This window comes from Equus caballus, chromosome 18 (assembly GCF_041296265.1).
Source record: "Equus caballus isolate H_3958 breed thoroughbred chromosome 18, TB-T2T, whole genome shotgun sequence".
Classification (NCBI taxonomy): Eukaryota; Metazoa; Chordata; class Mammalia; order Perissodactyla; family Equidae; genus Equus; species Equus caballus.
In genome coordinates, this window is record NC_091701.1 from 62,165,465 (window position 1) to 62,191,301 (window position 25,837).

Sequence of the window (25,837 nt, forward strand, 5' to 3'; positions counted from 1 at the left end):
CTGTGGTCCAGAACAGATTTCTATTAAGCGTTTGGAAATCACAGTAATTGAAGAAAAGAAAAAGAAACAATTCTCATTTAAATGTCAGAAAAGAAAATTGGTCTTTTCTCTCTGTAGGGAATCTTGTACAAGATATGAACCTCTAAAAGCCCATGACTATGATACTATTTCTTAGCCCTGTTTTCTCCTTCAAGATTTTGTCTCATTTCTTCCTTTATTTAAGCTATGAGTTCTCCTCTTGGCTCCACCATTAGTAGAAGAAAAATGGAAACTACTATCTTCTTATCATTGATAGAATGGTAGGTATTTTACCCCCAATATAAACCTTCTACTTCCATACTATGTCAAGCAGACCATTTGTTTCATCACCCAAAACATATATTTTCATGTCTTGCAAACTAAGGAGACATCTACCATGTGGGTATCAATATATTTAGAAGTCAAAAGACTTTCTAATTGATTGGACTTGAATCAGAGAGAGGGAGAGTCAAGAATGATGCTTATGTTTCTGAAATTGGGCACTTGATGCTCTTTCCTGAGGTAGATAGTACAGCCAAAAGCATGTCAATTTTTTTAATATATCAATTGAACATATCAATTTTCAAAGTACTTCAAAATTTTTAAATTCTTCAATTTCTAAAGTGCGTCACATCAATTTTGAAACACCTCAAAATTGCACATACCAATTTTTGAAGTGCTGAATGGATTACCTTAGGGCAGGGATTTTACACAGTTGGGCTACAGATGAGAATGGGGCAAAGATCTGAGAATATTGGTAAAAGAATGCTTCGAAACAATGGGCAACAAAGTCTGAGCTGTTTTGGGGAGGAGGTGAAAACTAGATGGAATTAAAGGGGAAAATGTAAAAAGGTAGAGGGACCAAAGATTTTGGTAGGATTAAACAACAGATAAATAATGTGAGAGTTGGAAGAATAGATGTTAGTATCAAAATTTTGTAAGTACTTCTGAGATGACTGGATGGGAATGGATAGATGGCTGAGGCTATTGGTGTTACAAAGGTGAAGAGGATAAGTAGTTGGTAATTTGGGTATGTATTCTGCATTATCAAAGATCACTATAATGATGGCAAGATTTGTTAGAAAAGAAGTATTTCAGGAATGTGGAATCGGGAAATTGACAGATGCAAATGATAACAAGGGAAAGAGTCTCATTTATTAGACTGACCTGAGCTTCAAAGGAGGATATTCTATCCAATGTTGGAGGGGCATTAATGTTCTGGAAGTGGTACTGAGGAGTGGTACTCAGGAGTCAGGCACACTACGCCTACCTTAAGTGGAAAGTGCATGGATATAGGAGAATGAACTGGAGTCCTGTTGAGAAGGTGAATAAGAAAGAAATGCATCAGAAAAAAGCCAGGATTCACTTATGGGAAAAGGTAGGAGAAATGGTACCTGAGTAGATTAGTAGTTTACAAATGTGTTTTCCAAGAGAGTGGTTTCAGAGGGCACAGATGAAAGATTGGAAAGGTGTCAGGCCATGGGAGGTTGGGTTAGAGACAAGGAATCACAGGCACTATAAGGATGAATGCATGAGGAGATGGACTTGTCAGGGATGGGGGGAGCTTACTTTTGGGCAATGAATGCCCAAGAATGGTGGTGATTTAAGGTTTGCTGCAGAGATCTGACCTTATAGATCAGCACTCCTTTATCACTACTCTATTATCGTTATCCTTACTCCTTTAGCATTCTTCAAAAGGATGGGAAATACTCAGCCATTGTTGAAAAAATGAACTTCACCCTGGTACAGGCAGATAATGAGGCTAATTGCTTTATAAGACCCTCAGCATATTTTGGAAATGCCTGCTGGACCTAGGCTATCTAGATTAAATTCATTTACTCATTCATGAATACTAAGAACTTCCTCTGCACCAGACACTATTCTAGAGAGCAGGATTACAAGAGTGAAGCAGGCAAACACGGTCTTTGCTCTCATGGAGCTAATCCTATCCTGTGAGCTCATACTGATGTGAAAATGGGCCCTCTGTCTGGCAGGGAGTTGGCAATGAACCATTGGCAAAAATCCTTGAGTAGTGAGAGACTGATTTTTTTGGAAAAACTTCCTATGCCTACTAAGGAATAATTAGCTAAACACATTCTCGTGTTAAAAAAAAATGAGCCAGTTTCAGGAAATGGAAAACTTTGTATTTACTATGTATCCTTTTCCTAGAAAAGTGTTTACAATACAATTATCCCCTATATATAGGGCTAATTATTTATAGTTTTCTGTAGCTGTCTGAGTTTTATTAAAGGGTAGGAAAAGAATTTCTTTCTTTATCTTATTTTGGAAGGTACCAGAATTTGACTCTAGATTTTGGAGACATTGATAGGAGTAGATGGTGGGAAAATGAAAGGTCTACATTTCTCCATACTGTTACTTGCCAAGTAACACATGTGCTAGATACCTCCAGTGGGTCTTAAATATGAAATAGAATATATGTTAATTCCTTATTATGTAGCTATTCAGGTATTTGCTTGACTTAGTAAAACTTTTTTATGGCGTGTTTGTTTTCTTACATGAATCCTCACAAAATTTTTGAATAGAAAAATAAGAAACACTTTTTTCTTCATGTCATTTCTATACAATTTCTTTTTTCTCATGTGAAATAGCTGATTTATTGCTATCAGAAACTTTGAGTGAAAATAGTTGATTCATTTAATGGAGAGCAAAAGACTGTATGAAATGGAATACTGGTTATTTACTACGTGGTTTTGAAGATAACCAAATTGGCTTCATCCTTCCATTCCAGCCTCACTGTCTCTCACTCTCTTCTCATTTTTCTTTTTTAAGTCTATAACCATATAAATGAAAAGTAAGCAGAGAACAGACAGAAAATATACTCCCCCTGCCCATCTTATAGTGGATTGTCAGACCTTTTGTGAAATTGCTCCAGCATTGAGCAGCATTAGATCTCCTCTTGAAAATCAAGGTGCAACTTTAAACAGTCATAATGTGAATATCAACCTTGATTAATTCATAGATTTTTCTCTTTCTAAAGTCGGAAGTATAATCCTGGTGTCTTTTGCACTTTTCAAGGATTTACAGAATTTAAGAGAAGAAAATATTTGCATCTAACAGACCCAGAGCCAAGTTAATTTAGCCACGTATTACATTTTTGCATAATTTCTTACTAATTGAAGAATGAAATTCTCAAATATCAGTGTAGATTGATATATATATGTATATAAAAAAATTGGGGAAATTATGTGAATAATCCTAAATTATGTAATATTTGTAACTAATATTATTTATATCTAATTTTGCTGCTGATTTATTACTCAAATCCAACTTTATAAAGTAGTCATTTATTTTTCCCCTTGTACTACTCATATTTACAGAAACAGTTCTTAAAAATGCTCTTAAAAATGCTATGTGCTTATCAGCAACATGACAGCATTGGCTTTTACCATCTAAATTAATTTCTAAATTTTATGTTTTTAATTCTGATTAGACAAAAATTTCAGAAACTTTAGAAACCACTTAGGTAAGCCACAAGGATAGCTTTCAACACTATAATTATAGACTTTGTTACTTAGGGGATTTAGGTACAAGTATTTACTCTAACTTTAAAAAGGCTAAATTCTCTTCATTCCCAATCTGATCATGAATGTGAACTACTACTATGCTTATGTCTTTTATCTATGTTACTAGGAATCTGTAGACTGAATGCTTCTTGAAAAAACAAATCTGTGTTTTAATTTAACTCTCTCTCAAGTAGAAGGTTGATGGTAACTGAACTGCACAACTATGCTATAACAGATGTAATGAACTATATCGATGATGTGTTACAAATTTCAAATAATTACTTAACATTATTTTCAGGTTCATACACTCCTTCATGGGCAAGAAATATCACATGAATGTATAAAAATGGTAGTCGGGCAAAAATAATAGGGAGTGATGGTTATTACGCCAAAGAGGAGAACACGTCCCTCCTCCTAAATGTGTTGGAATTAAAATTTTAAAGAAAGAAGCATCCTGCTAGTCATTTATAACTCTTGATCTATCACTTCACTAGTTCTGTGTCAGCCTTTACTACTATTTTGAAATGATTTTTTTATGAAGTGATACTAATTTTAGAATTAAACAAACATTCCTATTTGAAAAAAATTCTTATTTTTCTGACCCAAAATACAAAGGAAGATGCTTGTGTATGATTCTTGTGAAATACAGTCTTTCTCAACTTTATGTGATTTTTCTAACAGAAGGTCTTTGAATCATGAATATGAATCAGACCGTCTTTGCTCCCTGGTGTCCTTTCTTCCACCTTGATCGGAATACATCAATATCACCATGTTCAAGCCTACTTCCCAAATGGAAGATATTGTTATAGCTAATATCCATAATACAAATGTGAAAAAAATCATAATCTCCAAAGTCTAGCCTGTTATATTTGAGCTGTTCTCCTGTGTAGGAATTTGGTTCATAATAGATTGTATGAGTCTTTGCATTTTAATGTCCTTCTTTATAACTTGACCTTGAAGCATTCATTGCAATGTTCATGATGTTGAATAATTCATCTTTGTCTTCTAGCATTTACTACAATTCCAGCCACATAGTAATTCTACCTACATTTTATTGAGTACCTTCTCTAGGTTAGGTATATTGGTAGTCATTGTGTAAACTTAACTAATGAATTAACTAATTAATGCAAGTTGAGTCAAGGTTTAATATTTGATGACAAGAAGAAAAAGGAAAAAGTGGATTGTTTCCACCTGAGGGGCAAAGTTTGGTACGATTGGAAATGGGTGCAGATATTACCAGACTCATAGTGACTGGCGTGACACAGTGTTTCTACTAGTCTGCTGCAGAGAGAGGAGAAAAGAAGTGGCAGGAGAGGAAACTATTGTAAAAAATAAATACAACTTGTAAGGAAATACATGACTACAGTTTTGAGAGAAATTCAATGGAATTAAAAATATAAATATTACTATATTGCAGCATATTTTAAAAATTGAAAAAATATAATAACTTTAGACTATTGGGAGACAATCTTTCATGGAGAACTCTTATTTCTGCATGTTTGACCAGGGAGGCACTGATTACCCTTTGTTTTGGACTGTACAAATATCCTTGTACCAAAAGTATATTTGTAGAGTGCATGGCCTTGGGAGGTAGAGATACCGTCTTCTTCTGGAGCAAAGTGCAGCTTTGTTTACACCCTTGAAAGATAGAGACAGTATCTACTTCCAGAAAAAAGAGCAAACATGCTTAGAGTTCAGTGTAATACTGTCTCATTGCAGAGAAAAGTGCAAGCATTATAAAAATGTGTTTTACACAAAACACGTGTTTTATATAAAACTGCCATTCTAGGAAGTTCTCCTGTAATCGACCCGCTGTGTATGTCATTTGGTCTTCTTTGTGTTACCCAGTTTGAATTGGGAAAAAGGAGACCAGTGCAAGAAAATAATGATATGCTGGCTAGTGCTATTGCTCTGAGTCACAAACTGTAGTTTGTTTCTGACCCTGGAGTCTTGTGTCCCTACAGCCTCCATGAAACTGTGACAGGCTAACATCATAACTTGCAGGTAGAGTAAAATCTCAGTCCCTTCAGAGTTCTTGACACAGACTTATCTGGAGTTGGGTGTTTATTAGCATTAGCCGTGTTTGATAATACGTAACCATTTTCCAGTTTGGGGAATTTTCAGAGGCAGGTAAATGTAGCAATTACTAAGTTACATCTCTTAACGAAGGCACAATTGCCAGTAGAATTACTCACTTTGGTATCCGTATATGATTTTTATAAAGAAAAATAAGGCTTTGAAAATAGATAGGTGTAGAAAAGTACCATGGATTTAGATATTGAGCCAGATTTACATTTTCACCGACATTAGAAGGCAGGTAGTAACTACAATGACCTATTTTAAGTAGGTAATTGAAACGCTGTTTTGATACTTAATTGCATGAACTATTTCTAATATATTTGTTAAAATAAAAAAATTTTAAAATAATATGTACGTCTGGTGGTTTAAAGAAATCTGCGTATGGGTGGTAGGCTTAATGATGATTTTATTTAACTTTCCTTACTGAATTAAAAAATTTTTAAGAATGTGTATTCCTCTGTAATGAGAAAAAAGTTGTTTTCAAAGAGTGTCTATGCTGAGCATGTTAAATCTCCACACATTTTCTGCTGTGGTTTGCAGACCACAGATCCTGGCAGATTCTCACACTAGAACTGTGAAGCTAAACATTGTTGTGAATTACTGCAACCTAGCATATTTTTGTGACCTAGTCTCTCACCTCTAATAATAATCTTGTTATAATTGCACCAGAAAGGTGTTAGTTTTAAGACATAAGATTATTAAGAAAAAAATTGCAATTTGATGTTCTAAAGTGTTTTTAGTACTTACAAACATTTAAAAGCTATAAAGTAGGGTTTAAGACAATTTAACTTTCTTTTACTTTTATTCAAAATCTTCCTTTCACTGCTATCTCAATGAATACTTAATGTATTGAAGTAGCATCTTTAAGGAAGTTCTTTTCAGGTCACTCTGTTTAAAAGGTCAATAATAATCTATATTATGCATACTCTTTTTCAAAGAGCTCAGTGTATATAATTTATATGTAATTAACACATAACCTGTGTGAGGTCAATCACGTGATGATGAATAAGACCAGTCTTGGGCTCCCTCCCTTGCATTCAATCGTCTTGTTCCATTAGAATATAAAATCATAGGGACAGAGTCTAATGTGATGGAATGCTGTATTCCAAATACTGTATAATCATTTTCCATATATTACCTTATAGTATAGTGTGGTGGGGGTACCCAAGACCACACTCAGGCTTGATGATTTACTAGCAGGCCACACAGGACTCAGAAGCTTCTATACTCATGGTTGTGGTTTATCACAATAAAAGAATACATAGCGAAACAGCAAAGGGAAAATGTTCATTATGCAAAATACAGGAAAAATCAGGAGCAAGCTTCTAGGTAGCCCCTCCCAATGGAGTCATACATGGATGTACTTAATTCTCCCAGCAATAATATATGAAAACCTGCATGAGGTGTTGCCAACCTAGGAAGCTCACACAAGCCTTGGTGTTCAGAGTTTTTATTGGGGGCTCAGTCACATAGACATGTAGTGCCTGCATGAATCACTCAGCTCCTCAGACTCTAGCACCTTCACCTTCTGCCCATCCCCCCACTGTGACGCCCTGAGCAAAAACAGGTCTTCACTATAGATCATGTTTTAGGATAAACACTGCCATTGAGAGAGTCTAGATATGCTGCCAAAGGTACTTAGTGAGGATGAACTTATTTATATAAATGACACAAACTTATTGACATAAATTGTTATGACCAAAATGACAAAAATATCCCAGAGAAAGTGATGCTAGTAAAAAAAATCTTTACATTAGAGGAACTGTTAGATATTTCCTGACATTGAAAGTGTAAAGGATAAAATGTAAGGTGATCCAGACTTAGAAAGGACTACGACAATTTGCCATGGCATAGAAAAGATTCTCGTTCTGTATTGTAAGTTATGTGATGAATAGGAGGTAAGCACTATTCAAGCTCCTCTTGATAGGTTTTTCTTTTTTTACAAAGAAATGAACAGTTTACTTCTTAAAGTACCTAATGTTTTAAACTCCAGTGTACTAAATAAACATTAGTTTTATTAGCATTTTCATTTTCCTATGCATTTATAACTGAAAAAAGGGAGTTTTTAATTTCTTGACCAAAATTTTTTAAAGATCGTATAACAATTCCAAATTTTCATGTTAATTAATTTTTTAATTTTCATAAAAACACGTAACATAAAATTTACCTTCTCAACCATTTTTAAGTGAATGACTCAGTAGTGTTAATTATATTCACATTGTTGTGTAACAGATCTCAAGAACTTTTTCATTTTGCAAAACTGAAATTCTATGCTTAGTAAACAACTTCCAATTTTCCTCTCCCCTTAGACCCTGTTAACCACAATTCTGCTTTTTGTTTCTGTGAATTTGACTACTTTAGATATCTCATATACATGGAATCATATAGTATTTGCTTTTTGTGACTGACTTATTTCACTTAGCATAAGGTCATGAAGTTTCATCTGTGTTGTAACATGTGACAGGATTTCCTTCCTTGTTAAGGCTGAATTACATTACATTGTACACAAATACCATATTTTGTTTATCCATTCATCAGTTCATGGACATTTGGGTTGCTTCTACATTTTGGCTGTTGTGAATCATGTTGCAATGAACGCTGGAGTGCTAATATCTCTTCAAGACCCTGATTTCAATTCTTTTGGATAAACATTCAGAAGTGGGATTGCTGGATCATATGGTGGCTCAATTTTCAATCTTTTGAGGAATTTCCATACTGTTCTCCATAGCAGTTGAACCATTGTTCATTAATTATTAAGATTGCTTACATGGTTTCAAATTGCATGGTAATTTTTATTAGTGGTGCCACAGTGCTATGCAAAGTGAGAACTGTTTGCAAAGAGAGAACATATATGTAAACACACACACACACATTCATCCAGTGTTGTGCTGAAGCCAACCCTCATTGATTGCAAGAGTTGATTATGTGAATCTCTTCCCAACTCTAAGTACGGTGACACCATGTTGGTAGATTCAAACTGACCAAGGTGAAAGTATTTACATCATGAAAATCAGCAAATGCTTGCTACAAATAAATATTTTTTTAAATTGTTCGTTTACCAGCATACCACATGTACTCGGAAAATAAGTTCAGTTGAATGTTCATGTGGGCCTATGGGAAATTTTTCACACTCAGACATGTGCATATATATACCAAGATGATCACATACTCATATATGTCTTATAGAGGTTCTCTTTGCTGATTTATTAATACTTAATGTTTAATGTTAATTTCAAACTTAGTCTTACAATCATCACAAAATGGATTTATTTACAGCCCTTCATGTTTTTAGGGTTAATGTTTTAATCTGCTATTTTGAATATTCATTCAACCCACAAATGTTTGCTTGACTTCCACTATGTGCCAGGCACTCTTCTGGGTGATTGGAATACCTTGGCAGACAAAAGAGATGATGGTCTCTGTCCTCTTAGAAATTATATTCTAACATGGGGAGATAATAAACAAGTAAGTATAATAAACAGGCAAACTAGATAGTATGGTAGCTGATAGACACCATGGAAAAAAATGAAAGTACCAAGCAACATAAAGCAGATCAGATATACAGAAGAGAGTGGCAAGTTGCAGTGCACAATAGGATGGTCAGGGGAGCCTTTTTTGAGCAGAACTGAAGGTGCTGAAGTCTCTGTCCTTGCGAATATGGGGTAAAGACGATCCAAGTGAAAGGAATGGCCAGTGCAATGTCCCTATGGCAGGAACCAACTTTGTATGTTCAAAGAAACCAAAAAACCCAGGGAGGCCAGAGAGGAGGCAACAAAGGTATGAACTGTAGTAGATGAGGTTAGAGAGTGGGGCTAGATCATTGAGAGGACTTTTACTCTAAGAAAAATGGGAAGAAAGACATAGCAGGGTTTTGTGTAGAAGACTGACATGAACAGACTCCTTTCATTTAGTGGTTCACTTCAGCTACTTGGTTCAGAAATGACTATGAGGGTAATGGACAAAAATGTGAAGAGACCAAACTAAAACTATTGTGGCTATGCAGACAAAAGATTAAGTTTGTTGCAATTGCAATGGTGTGGATTTACCAGACTGTGGATATATTTGGAAAGTAGAGAACATTGGATTTCCTGAAGGAATGGATTTGGCTCATGAGAGAGTTAAAGGAGGTAAGTTTTGGCCCAATTATTTGAATATGTGAAATTGCCATCACTTGAGATGGAGGAACAAGTCTCCAGGAAAAGATCAATTAGGTTGTGACAATTTGATTTTGAGAATTTTGTATTATGCAACCAATTGAAGATGCTGAAAAGTCAGTTGGTTAAAGAAGTCTTGAGTTTGGGAAATAGATCTGAGTGATAGCTCAATATTCGGGAGTTGGAGGAATGTAGACATTTTTGAAGGCAGGGTTTGCTAGGTAATTTGTGTGGACCAGAGCAAGAAAATGTAGGTTACCTTCTTCAAAAAGCAGGAAAAAACTTTCTTGCTTTCGTCTGCAGTCTCTCTCTCAACCCACCATGGTGCTTGTTATGTGCTATTTAATGTTGCATTTCCTCTGCTGTGGGAAACTCATGGATTGAGTACAGATCTTCACAGATGACTGAAACCACACCTCACAGCTTGACACACAGGCACAGGCACCCCACCTCAACCCTCCTTGTACCTGCATCCAGGACCCTCACAGGGTGCAGAAGGTGCAGTTGTTGCTGGCTGGGGCCAGTAGAGCAGAAGGCAAGGAACCCATCCTGGGGAGCTGGGAGGGATGGTGGGAGGATGGAACGCACATAAGCTGTGACTTCAAGTGCTTGGCACATGCTGCATTTTTTCACGAGACTTCACTTATAAAACACAAACTCAAAGATAAAATTATTAAAAATTTCAATATAGACACTTCACAGCATTAAACTCCAAGCAGGGACCTGTGCATCTGCAGTGGTCGCACAGTTAAGAGCCAACCAACTCACTAGAGGATGTTAGTGTAGGGAAACAAGTGAAGAAGTAGGTTGGAGCACCTGAGCATAGGGAGGTAGAAAACAGAAGGAACCAGCAGAGGAGACTGAAAGGGGGAGATGTCAGGGAGATACAGGGCAAACTAGAAAGTATGTCATCTTGGAAGCCAAGACGAGAAAGCTATTGGTGATGAGGAGTGTGAATTGTAAAAAATGCTGCTGTGAGGCTGAGTAAAATGAAAATGGGCCTTGGGATTTTGTACCCAGATGCCATTGATGCCCTTGACAAGAGTAGTTTTAGAGGGGCAGTGATGGGTGAAAGCCTAAATGGCAAAGATTTGAGAGCGAATGAGAAGAAACGCATTGGAAACTAAGCATGGGCTACTGTTTCAAGAGGTTTTTCTGGAGAAAATAAAGAACAAAGGGATGGGCTATCGGGTCAAGATACTTTTTTTTTAAGGATGTGAGAAATATCAATAAATTACTATTTATTATAATCATCATGAATATTGCCAAGCTTGTAGTAACCCACACACCTGGAGGTGGAAAGTGAGGCACTGAATGATTTATGAGTTGTAGGTAATTGAGTCTCTCTTTGCTTGGTTTAGAATGTGGTGGCGAACTCAAGGCAGCCACCTTGAACATTCAGATTTAAACTCTTAGCACTTACCTGGAAATGTATGCACAATGCTTTAAATGACCGTGAACTCCTTTGTGGAATTTTATATAACAGATTATCATTTTACTCAACAATGTGAGCACATGAATGTTTTTTCTTAACATTCGGGCAGCCTCTGTTTTTAATGAAATCCTTTGGGTATAATAAAATTGGCCAAATCATTAATCTACTAATTTTTCTTTTCCAAATACTCTTTCTCCATCATTAAATACAGTCTTCATATCCTTATGATGAATTTTAATAGACGGTACAGTAAAATTATGTGGTTGATATCTATATAAAAATTGTTTCTTCTTTTAATACAGTAACATTTATGTAAATATTAACCCTTTTGATAAATAAATTAAATCCACATTATAAAGCCTCAGAATACTGTTTCAAAGTAAATCTCTTAATTCCTTGGTGTTTCCTTTAAAATCTTCTTATCACAATAATAGCAACCTGTCTAATTTTGTTTACCGCCTACTTGACAGTTTATTAAAGTGTAAAGCCTAGATTAAAATAAACCTAACACATAGCACATTTATGCAATGATAATTAAACTAAGAATGTACTAAAAGGTCTCATTTCTAACCTTGCTTGATCACTATTGACTTCAAAATGAAGGTATACCTTTTTCTAAAAACCATGCAAGGAGATGCAAGGTTAAAATCACAAAGTAGCAAAAGCTACATGTTAGACAAAATAAGTACAAATAAGGAGAAGTGGTGGTGGTGTAGAAAGAAGCACAGTTATAAGGATAAACACTTTTTCCAGAAGTAGATCAATTACCAAATCAATTCTAAAATTAGGTGTAATTATTTTCCACTATGTTATAGTTAATTTTTAGACATAAAAATAGTTCTATATTTTAAATATTTGCCGTGGTCTTTTAATATGGAAGTGATGTGAAATGGACATGAAATTTATGCAAAGTCAATTGCACTCTACGTTTATTAGGTTTTATGTAATTAATGATTCACATTTTAAATATAAGATTGTTCATCTGCCAAGTAATGCTTTGAGAAAAATAGTGATATGATAGTCCATAGTTAAAATAAGGTATCAGCAAAATTCTTGCACTATTTTTCTAGTGTCAATTAATATATGGTGGAATCTAGTTCTGATTTAAAGAAGCTAACTTATTAAACTTACTTCAACCATTTTAAAGTTTGATTATATTTTTGAGCTTGATTTAAAATAGCCATTTTAATTAAAAACGAGAAAATAACCAAAACTATTTGCCATTTCCTTTCCTCCTTCTTCCTTCCTTTCCTCCCTCCTTTTTTCCCTCCCTCCCTTCTTTCCTTCCATTTTTCCCTCTCTCCTTCCCTCCTTTGTTCCCATTTTCCTTTCTCTGCATTATGTTTTGGGGATATCAAATTCATCTGGGAGATCTGTTCTCTGAATGATCTTTTTATGTATTTTTGTTTCTTTTGCTGGCATATACAATATAGCATTACGTGTTCATTTTTTGTATTTTTTCAAATTGAAGTTTTATTTTTTTCAATTATAATTTAAAATAGTCTGCAAGAGACAAAAATTTGTTATTGCCATTTTGTCTTAACCTCCAAAAATTATTGAATATAAAATCTGAATGGTTATCGTGGATTATTTTTATGCAATGAAGAGAAGATAACTATTAGAAAGGTTATGATTAAATTATACTCATTCTTACTAAATACTCCTCACTTTTAGAGAGATGATAAATATTCTGTATATAGAAATAATTAATAATAGAATCAAATTGTTCATTTCAAAAATGTAACTGAAATTTATGAGAGAATTTATTTACTTGGAAATTGTTCAGTGAGTCCATACAGAGCCATAAGTGCATTGTGTGCACCAGTTTCATCAGCACTCATAGGAATGTCCACGTGTTCTGCTTGTTCCCTTGAAGAGAGGTGCTCGAGAATTGTATTTTGAATGAAAATTCACATTTATACACATGGAACTATTAAGGCCTATGTCCTCATAAATATTTTACTTATTTCCAACTTTAGGAAAAATATGTCTAATCAATTGATGAATATGTTTTAATTCTCTTTAACATCTCCATGTTAAGTTAGAACTTAAGATTCCTCTAACATAGCAAGTTTGACACTTCTATATGTAACTAAAATATCCCCCATTCCTAAGACTTATAATTTAGGCTCATTTCCTCCATTTTCTTTTAAATTGAAAGCACTCAACCCTGTGTATAAAAAACTCTCTTCCTTCCTAAGAAAGAAAATCAAAATCATGCCTGTCTAAAAGCAGAAAATTTAGTTATATTGTGAGTGTGACCCATTTAAAGCAGCTCTATTTTATGCCTTGCAGTTTTAAATGGACCAACTTATTTAAGTAACTGAACATAGAGAGCCTTAGAAGGACAAGCTAACAACTGGAACAGCGTGATGATGATATCTTGTAAATTTCCTTCGTCTGTGATCTATTGGCTTGTCTGAAATTTATTTTTATTTTTATTTTTTTCCTCCTTTGTGGAGGTTATTTCCTGTAGAGACAGTAGGAAAACAACGAAGGTTGTTTTTATATTCTTGCCATTGGAAAAAATTTTCTGTTCACTTTCAATGTTTATTGTGTTCCAAGTTTCTTCAGTAAAATATATATCTACTTTACAAATATTGCCTAATACAAAAAATAATAGAAAACAAAATTCATGAAATGGGTTTAAAATAACTTTATCTTATTTTTTTTGAAGAAAGTGTCAGTGTTTATGAAAATAACAATTGACTGCCATAGCTAGACCAGTTCAAGTTATTTTTTCTAACAAAATTGCTGCTGGACTACAATTCTGATCAGAAACATTGTCACTGGAGGTCTTTCTAAGGATAGCCTGCAAGTGATGCCAAATTAAGAAGTGCAGGCTAATGTTCTGGGACCTTCTGTATACCATAGCCAGAACAACAGGCCTCAGCAAAATGCCTGGTTCTTGTCAGTGTTAGATGGGCTATATAAGCTTTGTCTGGCCAGCTTGTGATACTGTCTTTCCAAAAGAGACAAGAAGGGTGGAGATGTCATTTAAATAAGCATCAAAAGTACACTCTGCTTAGTTACTCAGAGCCAAAATAACACAAAAATCCTAATGCTGCAAAAAAAAAAAAAAATGTACATTTCCTCAAAGAGCATTAGGCGACCCAAAAGCATTAGACAGACAACTGGCACATTTATTCTGACATGAAAAATGAACCTCAACCAGAATAATGGAAAGCACATATCAGCTATAATACTTGTCTTCTCATCATGGATCATAGCCTTGGCTGGAGTCTTCCATTCCTCTTTGCTGAAGTACCAGCAATGAGAGAAGCCAAAATCTTGGGGCTTTCAGTTGTGTTCAAGTCTTAGTCATGGCTCTGTGTAGGCAAAAATGTGTCAAAGTAGTTGGCAATCTAATGACCCAGAACTGTTATGCCTGTTGGCAAAACGCAGGCTGGCATAAGGTTGCTCCATGTGTGCTTCCAAGGAAACGATGATTTGCCAGATCTGTCAGGCAGCCGCACACAGATTTGAGGGCCCATGAGCCTCGCTGGCACTGGAAATGTATAATGATGGTAAATGAAACAGTGAAATAACTGTTTTCCCACCACATTTGAACTTAGGACAAAATTCTAGGTCGTTCAAATGTCTTATTTTGAAATGCAGTCAAAATCACTTATGATTTATAATGATTGAGTTTTAGGTCAGGAGGAAGCATTTGGTAAATTCATTTTAAACTTCTAATTTTGGGCTGAGGAAACTTAAATCCAGAGAAATAAAATATAATGTCCATAAAACAAAGAACTTGAAATATAATCCAGGTTTCCAAAATTCTAGATTATGATATCTTCTGATTGCACAAATGACACTTTTAGACTGCTGGGAGTTGAACTAGTAGTTCATTCATTTGTTCAACAAATATTTGTTGTCACTAACCATATATCAGGTACTGAACTAGGAACTGATGATACGAAGGTAAATAGGACAGGAGGTTTCCTGGAGCATACATTCTAGAGCGGGAAGACAGATGATAAGTAAGTAAATAAAATAATTTCAGATATTGATAAATATTCCTAAATTGATCAAACCACCAATCAATCAAACAGCTAGTGTAAAGAGAGAAAAGGGAAGAATAATTTTGATTTCATGGTCAAAGGAGGCATTTCTGAGAAGATGATATTTGAGTTGATATCTGAAAAATAAAAATAAGTCTATTAGACAATCTTGGCGAGAGCATTCCAGACAGAAGGCACATAAAGTGTTAAGGCTCTAAAATGAAAGTAATTCTCACGTGTAAAGGGACAGAAAGAAAACAAGTGTGACAAGAATAGAGTTGGACTCTTACTTCAACTAGAATTTTAATACTGGAAATAGGAAAAAATATGGATGGAGGTTAGATTTATTATGGAAACGGAGTTGAAGAATGTGTTGATGGATGAAATTTAAGGGATAAGGGAAAGGTATCAAAATAACTTCTGGGATTATTTGGCTTGAGTAACTTGGTAGATAGAAATGGCGTTTATTGAGATAGGACAGAGGAGAAGCAGGAATTTTTGTGGGAGAGGGAGAAGGGAAATTGGTCATACAAATGATTGAGATAGCCATTCAAAACCCATGGAAAAACGTCAAAGAAGCAGTTGTGTATAATCCCATGCAGGTCAGAGCAGCAGTCGGTGCTATACATGCAACTTGGTGAGTTATCGGCATCTGATAGTCATAAGTCTTGAACAGTATCTCCAGGTATATAGGACATCTAGGTGGGGGAGCTGTCCTCTTTCATTGCTGTTTCCGGAGTTCTCTCTCTCTGTAAGATCCCTAACTTTGAGCACAAACTATTAGACCATATCCCTGCTACTGCTCCTCATTGTAGCCTTCTACGGATTATCAGTTTACGTTTCTTCATTTCCTGAAGATTTTAGGACACAATTTACTTTCTCTCTCTCCAATACTACTCTGTCATAGTTATTGTAATCTTGAATATCTTCTTGGACAATCCATCCCATACCCTAGCTACAGAGATTCTTGGCCTGTAGTGATCTTCAACTCCAACATGCCTGCTTGCTTAGTCACCACCTAGATCTTAGAACTCTCTCCTTAGACTCAACTTCAAGCATCCTATTTCTCAACTACCATCTTCTCTTTGTAGAGATCCCTCTTATACTTGAATTCCAACAGCTCTTTCATTAATATTTGATTGATTTTTTCCTCCTTGTCCCTCCAAACTTCTCATAATGATCCATCATTATGATCATTTTCTTCCATATACACATTACTCATTTGTCCATTTCACCCTCCATTTTCCTTGCTTGACGAACTCTAAACACAAGTTAGATCCAACCCTTTTCTTACTCTATACTTGCCTCTGGGCAGATGAGTATGGCTGGAAATAAACAACCAGGTTTACACGTCTCAATTTAAATTCCAAGTCATTAAATTCAGATGACCCTTAGGTAGCCTGCTGAATTTCCATTGCCAATTCGCTCTTTCAAAGTCCAGACAATTTTTAGCATTGTTTATGTCTTCTAACTTTCAACACCTCTATCTTTCCTTCATTCTTATCTGATGACCTCGATTTCTATTTGATTGGGGAAAAAAAAAATGGCAGCAGAAAAGAATTTGGACCTCACTGGAGAAAAATAAAATGCAGACAGAAAAGTATTTGGACCTCTCCAGCAGCAAATCTACCAACCTCCTAAATCTGTCATCCATATACTCTTCCATCTCTTCCATTATTATGGAAAATTCTACAAGCTCACGGGAAAGGCTAGTCCATCCATTTGTGCACTGACTCCCATCCCCTGTAGCCTGTTCAAATACATTGCCCCAGGAATTGTCCTCTCTTCTGCATTAATTTTTCCCTCATACAAAGTAATCCTCATTAGCATATTAACTTGCTATTACATCTGCTTTCTTAAAAAAATTCTTCTTGTTTGAGCCTACAATCCCCTTCAGGTATCACCCCATATTTCTGGTGACCTATTCTACAAAATTCCTTAAAAACAGCTCTCTGTACTTCCTGTCTTCACTTCCATTCTTCCATTCTCTCTCTTTTTGTTTTCTTCCAGCTTTATTGAAATACAATTGACATATAATATTGCGTAAATTTAAGGTATATCATGTGGTGATTTGATACATGTATATATTTCCAAATGATTACCACAGTAAGGTATACAATATAGTATTGTTAACTATCGTTAATATTGTGTATATTAGATTCCCAGAACTTATTCATCTTATAACTGGAAGTTTGTACCTTTTGACCCATATCTCCTCACTTCCCACACCCCCAGCCCTGGCAACCACCATTCTATTCTGTTTTTGTAAAGTTGACTTTTTAAAAGAATTCCACATATAATGAGATCATACAGTATTTGTCTTTCTCTATCTGACTTATTCTACTTAGCATAATGCTCTTGAGATCCATTCATATTGTTGCAAATGGCAAGATTTCCATCTTTTTTATGGCTGAATAGTATTCATGGAATATCTATATGGATTGGTATTCCATTGTGGTATATATATATATATATATACACCACATTTTCTTTATCCATTTATCCTTTGATGGATATTAAGGTTGTTTCCACATCTTGATTATTGTAAACAATGCTGCAATGAACATGGGGGTTCAGATAACTTTTTGAGATCCTGTTTTCATTTCCTCTGGATATATATCCAGAAGTGGGAATCGTAGTTCTATTTTTCAATTTTTTGAGGAAACTTCCTACTGTTTTCCATAGTGGCTGTACAAATTTATGTTCCCACCAACAGTGCACAAAGGTTTCCATTTCTCCAAATCCTTGCCAACACGTTATCTCTTGTCTTTTTGGTAATAGCCATTCTAATAAGTATGAGGTGATATTGCATTGTGGTTTTGATTTGCATTTCCCTGATGATTAGTGATATTGAGCATCTTCTCATGAACCTGTTGGCCATTTGTATGGGTTTTTTTTTGGAGAAAGGTCTATTCACGTCCTCTGTCCATTTTTTAATTGGATTATTTGGTTCTTTTGTTATTGAATTGTACGAGTTTCTTATCTATTTTGGATGTTAACCGTTTATCTGATATGTGGTTTGCGAACAACTTCTCCCATTCCATATGCTGCCTTTTCATTTTGCCGAATGTTTCTTGTGATGTGTAGAAGCTTCTTAGTTTGATGTGATCCTACTTGCTTATTTTCGCTTTTATTGTTTCTACTTTTGGCGTCATATCTAAAAAATCATTCCTAAGACCAATGTTAAGGAGGTTTTTCTTTATGTTCTCTTCTAGGAGTTTTATGGTTTTAGATCTTACATTTAAGTCTTTAATACATTTTGAGTTACTTTTTTGTGAGTAGTGTAAAATAGGGGTTCTATTTCATTCTTTTGCTTGCGAATATCGAGTTTTCCCAGCACCACTGATTGAAAAGACTATCCTTTCCCGATTGAGTATTCTTAGCTCCCTTTTCAAATATTAGTTGACTGTATATGAATGTATGATTTCTGGACTCTTGATTCTATTCTGTTGGTCTGTTTTTGAGCCCGTATCAATCTATTTTGAGTATTATAGCTTTGTAATATAATTTGAAATCAGAAAGTATGATGTCTCCAGTTTTATTCTTCTTCTTCAGACTGCTTTGGCTATTTGGGGTCTTTTGTGGTTCTATATAAATTTTAGGATTGTTTCTTCTATTTCTGTGAAAAATGCCTTTGGAATTTTGATAAAGGTTGTATTGAATCTATAAATGACTTTGGGTAGTATGGACATTTTAACAATATTAATTCTTTGAATCTATGAACATAGGATATCTTTCCATTTATTTCAATTGTGTGTTCAATTTTTTTCATCAATGTCCTATAGTTTTAAATGTAAGATTTTTCACCTTCTTAGTTAAATTTATTTCTAAGTATTTTTTTATTTTTGATGCTATTGCAAATGAGGATTTTTTTCTTCATTTCTCTTTCAGCTATTTCATTGTAGGGTATGGAAGCACAATTGATTTTTACATATTGATTTTGTATCCTGTTAGTTCTGACAGGTTTTCAGTGGAGTCATCAGGGTTTTCTGTATATAAGATTATGTCATCTGCAAACAGAGACGGTTATACTTTTTCCTTTCCAATTTGGATTCCTTTTATTTCTTTTTCTTGCCTAATTACTCTGGCTGAGACTTCTAGAACCATGTTGAATAGAAGAGTAGGCACCTTTGTGTTATTTCTAATTTTAATGGAAAAGCTTTGACCTTTTCACCATTTATTATGATATTAGCTATGGGTTTGTCATATATGGCCTTTATTATGTTGAGGTCTATTCCTTCCATACTCCATTTGTTGAGAGGTTTTATCATGAAAGGGTATTGATTTTGTCATATAATTTTTCTGTATATATTGAGATAATTATATGATTTTTAACTTGCATTCAATTAATGTGGTGTATCATGTTTATTGATTTGTGTATGTTGTAACATCCTAGCATCTCAGAGATAAATTCCACGTGAACATGGTGTATGATACTTTTAATATGTTATTTAATTCAGTTTGCTAAAATTTTGTTGGGAATTTATGCATCTATATTCATTAGGGATATTGTCCTGCAGTTTTTATCGTACTGTTCTTATCTGGCTTTGATATCAGGGTAATGCTGGCCTCATAAAATGAGGTTGGAAGTGTTCCCTCTGTTATTTTTTGGAAGATTTTGAGAAGAATTGGTATTAATTCTTCTTTAAATGTTTGGTAGAATGCATCAGTCAAGCCATCTGGTCCTGGAGATTGTTTATTATTTGAGGTATAATTGGCATATATTAGTTTTAGGCGTACAAAATAATGATTTGATATTTGTATATATTGTAAAATGATGATCACAATAAGTCTAGTTAATATCTGTCACCATATATAGTTATAAATTTTTTTTCCTCTGATGAAAACTTTTAAGATTTACTCTCTTAGTATATTTCAAATATACAATACAGTATTATTAACTACAGTCACCATGTTGTACATTAAATCCCCATGGCTTATTTATTTTATAACTGGAAATTTGTACCTTTTGACCCCTTTCACCCATACCCCACCCCTGCCTCTGGCAACCACTAATCTGTTCTCTGTTTATATGAGGTATTTTTTTTTTTAACTCTGTTTATGAGAGAGATTTTTTAATATTTGCTTTTCTCTGTCTGACTAATTTTGCTTAACAAAATGTCCACAAGATCCATCCATATTGTCACAAATGGCAAGATTTTATTCTTTTTTTATGGCTGAATAATATTTCATTCCATATACATATATTTGGATAAATACCCATGAGTGGAATTGCAGGATCATATGGTAGTACTATTTGTATTTTTTTTGAGTGAACTTTCATACTGGTTTTTCATAGTGGTTGCATTAATTTGCACCATTCCCACCAACAGTGTACAAGGATACCCTTTTCTCCTCATCTTTGCCAACACTTGTTATTTCTTGTCATTTTGATAATAGCCATTTTGGAAGGTGTACAATGATCTCTCATTGTGGTTTTGATTTTCTTTTCCCTGATGATTAGCAATGTTGAGCACCTTTTCATGTACCTGTTGGCCATCTCTATGCCTTCTTTAGAAAAATGTCTATTCAGATCCTCTCTCCATTTTTTAATTGGATTGTGGGGTTTTTCTTGCTATTGAATTATATAAACTCTTTATATATTTAGGATACTGGCCCCTTTTCAGATATATGATTTGAAAATATTTTTTCCCACTCAGTAGGTTGCCTTTTCACTTTGTTAATGGTTTCCTTTTCTGCACAGAAGCTTTTTATTTTGATGTAGTCCCACTTGTTTATTTTTATTTTTGTTGCCTTTGCTTTTGGTGTTCATTGTCATTGCCAAGACCATTGTCAAGGAGCTTATTGCCTATGTTTTCTTATAGAAGTTTTACAGTTTCAGATCTTACATTCAAGTGGTTAATCTACTTTGAGTTAACTTTTATGTATAGTGTAAGATAATGGTCCTTTTGTGGCTGTCCAGTTGTCCCAACACCATTTATTGAAGAGACTATCCCTTCCTCATTGTATATTCTTATCCTGGGTTTTTATTTGTTGAGATACTTTTGATTGCTGATTCAATCTCTTTACTCGCTATTGGTCCATTCAGATTTTCTATTTCTTCATGATTCTGTCTTGATAGGTTGTATGTTTCTAGGAATTTATCCATTTCTTCTAGGTTATCCCATTTTCTCGCATGTAATTGTTCATCATAATCTCTTATGATCCTTTGTATTTCTGTGGTATCATTTGTAATATTTCATCTTTCATTTATACTTTGGTGATTTGGTTCCTTTCTTTTTTTTCTTCGGTAGTCTAGCTAAAGCTTTCTCAATTTTATTTAGCTTTAAAAAAAAACCCAGCTCTTAAGTTTCATTTATTTTTTTGCCTATTGTCTTTCTAGTCTTTCTTCATTTATTTCTTCCCAAATCTTTATTATTTCTTTCCTTTTACTAACTTTGGGTTTATTTTGTTCTTTTTTTCTAATTCCTTGAGGTGTAACATTAGATTGTTTATTTGCAATCTTTCTTTTTTCTTAATGTAGACATTTATTACCATAAACTTCCCTCTTAGAGCTGCTTGCTGCCTACCATATGGTATACTGTGTTTTTGTTTTCATTTGTCTCAAGATACTCTTCTAATTTTGCTTTTGATTCCTTTTTGATCCATTGTTTGTTCAGGAGTGTGTTGTTTAATTCCACACATTTGTGAATTTTTCAGTTTTCCTCCTGTTATTTATTTCTAATTTCATGCCATTGTGGTTTGAAAAAGTACTGTATACAATTAAAATCTTCTTAAATTTGTTAAGACTTGCTTATGTCGTTGGTAGTGTCATATTTGCCTGATTTTGTGTGATCTGTGTAGTCTTGCAATTTTTTCTGTGTATTGGAAGAAAGAAACACCTTTTTCAGTCTTTACAGACTGTTCTGAGCAATAAGACCTTCTCTTGATTTCCTGAGGCTGATGGGGTTCCCTCCAGAATCGAAGTTGTGCTGAGTTAGAGCTGGTTACCAGACTGTTGCTGGGTCTGCAGTGGGGTCCGTGGTTGGCAGGCTTGTTACTAGGAACTCAGGCAGGCATGGATTCTATATGGTCCCTGCATGGATATAACTGCCTCTAGTACCTTTTTAAGTAGGGTCACACTGGAACAAAGGTCCACTTCAGGGTCACAGTTGGGTCCTCAGACAGCATTCCTATTACTAGGTTCACAGATGAGTGTGGCTTCCACCAGGTCCCTGGGAGTCCTCCTGCCTGGTCACTACGTGGGTCCCTGGGTATCAGAACTGGCCCTTGACTATGGCTGTAAGGGGCTGGAACCAAGGCCCAGGGCTGTTTCAGATTTCACAGCTAAAACTGTAGACCTGGCTCTGGAAGCACAAATGGCTTGTCTTCTTTCTCCTGCCAGGTCACCAGGTGGGCTGCGCTGTTCCTTGACTATGGCTGGAGGGGTGGAGCCAAGTATAGGGCCCTTTCAGGGTCTCTGGAAGCACAGACAGAAGTGTCTCCTGCTGGATCTCTGTGCCAGCAGGTCTGCTCGTGCACTGGGAAAGGGCTGGAGCTGAGTAGAGGGCCTTTTCAGGATCTTCTGGGGCACAGATGAGAGTGCCTCCTGACTGATCCCTGTTCCAGCAACACTGTCTGTGGACAGCAGCTGGGACAGGCTGGAGCCCCGTTATAGGGCTCTTTCAGAAGCTACAATCTGATGAAGTTTGGCAGGCTTCCCTGCAGGGGCTCAAGAACCATGGCTAAGAGGGGCCGGAGGTGGTTCACAGGGTACTTTAGGATCCATAGCTGGGACCAGGGTCCGTATACCAATTACTTGACACACGGGCAGGCATGACTCCTTTTGGGTCCCTTGGTGTATGGTGCTGGTGACAGAACCAAATCATCTGTAAATCCTATCTTCGCTTCAGATTACAGTCATGTACCACATAATGACATTTTGGTCAACAACAGCCCCTATATATGATAGTGGTTCCATAAGATTATAATGGAGCTGAAAAATTCATATCACCTGGTGACATGGTAGCTGTTGTAACGTGGGTCAGAGTGCAACCCCTTACTCATGTGTTCGTGGTGATGCTGGTGTAAACCACTCTTTTATGCTAACAGTCATATAAAAGTATAGCACATACAATTATGTAAAGTACACAATACTTAATATTGATAATAAACAACTATGTTATCAGTTTATGTATTTACTATACTATACTTTTTATTATTATTTTATTTTTTTTATTATTTGAGGAAGATTAGCCCTGAGCTAACATCTGCTGCCAATCCTCCTCTTTTTGCTGAGAAAGACTGGCCCTGAGCTAACACCCATGCCCATCTTCCTCTACTTTATATGTGGGACGCCTACCACAGCATGGCTTGCCAAACAGTGCCATGTCCGCACCCGGGATCCGAACCGACGAATCCCAGGCAGCCGAAGCGGAATGTGCAAACTTAACTGCTGCGCCACCAGGCCAGGCCCTTATCATTATTTTAGAGTGTATTCTTTCTAAATATAAAAAAAAAAGTTTACTATAAAACAGTATTTCATGTTATGCTGGCAGCAGTCTCATACATCTTGTGTTTACCATGTCTTTTGATTGCATCATTTTCTCTGGTGCTTGATTTAATCTCATGTTGTTTTGTTCATCATGGTCCCTAAGCATACGAATTTCACTGCTAATGTTGCCAATAAGAGGTCACATTGAGTGACTGACCTGGAAATGAAGGTAAAAGTAATTCAGGACTACAAAGCTGCAAAATCAGTGATGGTTATTGCTCACCAGTCAGGCATGTCCCATCCACCACAGCTACAATCTTGAAGAACAAGAACAAAGTGATGGAAGCTGTTAAAGTATCTGCTTCATTAAAAGCAATGAACCTACAAAATTTGAGACGGGCCTGTATGAGACATGGGGAAACTTCTAATGACCTGGATTGAAGCCCAGACACAGAAGCATATCTCTCTCGGCACCATGACAGTCATAGCCAGAGCAAAACATTTGTTTACAATGTTGAAAGAAAAGGCTACACCTGTCTATGATGTTGAATTTACTGTTAGCTCTGGGTGGTTTAAATGATTCAAGAATCATTAGCCCTTAGACAATATGAAAATGAGTGGTGAGTCTGTGAGTGCTGATGTGAAGGCAGCTGAAGAATCTTTAGGAAACTCTAGGTAAATTGATGGTAGAGAAAAATTACTTGCCAGAGTAAATATTTGTTATGGCTAAAACCTCCCTATCCTGGAAATGGATGCCTGAAAGGAGTTTTATCCATAAGGAGGCCAAGTCAAAGCCAGATTTCAAGACTATTAAGGACAGAATAACAGCCTTGCTTGGGGGCATTGTTGTAGGTTGCAAGTTGAAGCTCTTTGTGATTTGGCACAGTGAGAACCCCAGGGCCTTCAAGCACATCCATAAGCACACGCTGCCAGTGTATTACAGGAGCAATAGGAAATCACGGATGACCAACTTCTCTTCTAAGATGCCCTGCAAAATAGAGAAGTACTGTTTGGAGAACATCATGCCTTTCAAGATTTTGCTTATCGTTGATAATGCTCCTGGACATTCTCCTTTTATTGGTGATCTTTGTCCCCATATCAGAGTGGTGTCTCTTCCTCCATATACCACCTCTTTGATCCAACTAACGGATCAAGGAGGTAAAGCAGCTTTTAAGTTCTAGTACCTGAGGGGATCTTTTCCCAGCCTATTGCTTTAACTGAGAAGACACGATGCAATTCTGGAAGGATTATAACATCTGTGACTGCCTTGAGGACCTTGCTTGGGTTCAGGGTAATGTCACCAAAGGGTATATGAATGGCATCTGGAAGAAGACATTCAAGAGGTCCATCCATGAATTCAAAGGATTTGCCAAGGATAAGGAGGTTGCAAAAATCAACAACATTGTGCTTGAGATGGCAAACAACTTTAACCTGGGTGTGGATGAGGATGACATTGAGGAGCTTCAACTGACTAAGGAGGAGCTGTTGGAACTGGAACAGGAACGCTGTGCTGAAGAAGAAGCAAGAGAAAAGGCAACTACAGGAGAATAAAAAGAACCGCCAAGAAAATTCACAATGAAGGGTTTAGCAGTAGCTTTTGCAGATATCAATAGGTGCTTTGAAAAGTTTGAAGACATGGACCCCAACATTGAAAAGTTTTCTTTAATAGAGAGGAATGCTTATGGTGTATTATCTGCTTACAAGCAAATCTATGATGAAAAGAAGAAACACCAAGCAAACCACTGTGGACATACTTCTTAAAAGAGTGAGACCTCCTCAAGAAGAATGTTAGGCAGGTCCTTCAGGAGACGTTTCAGAAGAAGGCAATGTTATCATAGGAGATGATAGCTCCGTGCACGTTACTGCTTGCACACCTTCCAGTGGGACCAGATGTGGAGGTGGAGGACGTTGATACTGGTGATCCTGATCCTATGTAGGCCTAGGTTAATGCATGTGTCTAGTTTTTAATGAAAACCTTAAAAAGTAAAAACAGAATTTAAATAGAAAAAAGCTTATGGAATAAGGCTATAAAGAAAGAAAATATTTTTTACAGCTGTGAAATGTGTTTGTGTTTTAAGCTGTGTTATTACAAAGGAGTCAAAAAGTTAAAAAAATTAAAAAGCCTATAAAAATAAAAATTCACAGTAAGCTAGGATTAACTTCTTATTGAAGTAAGAAAAATATTT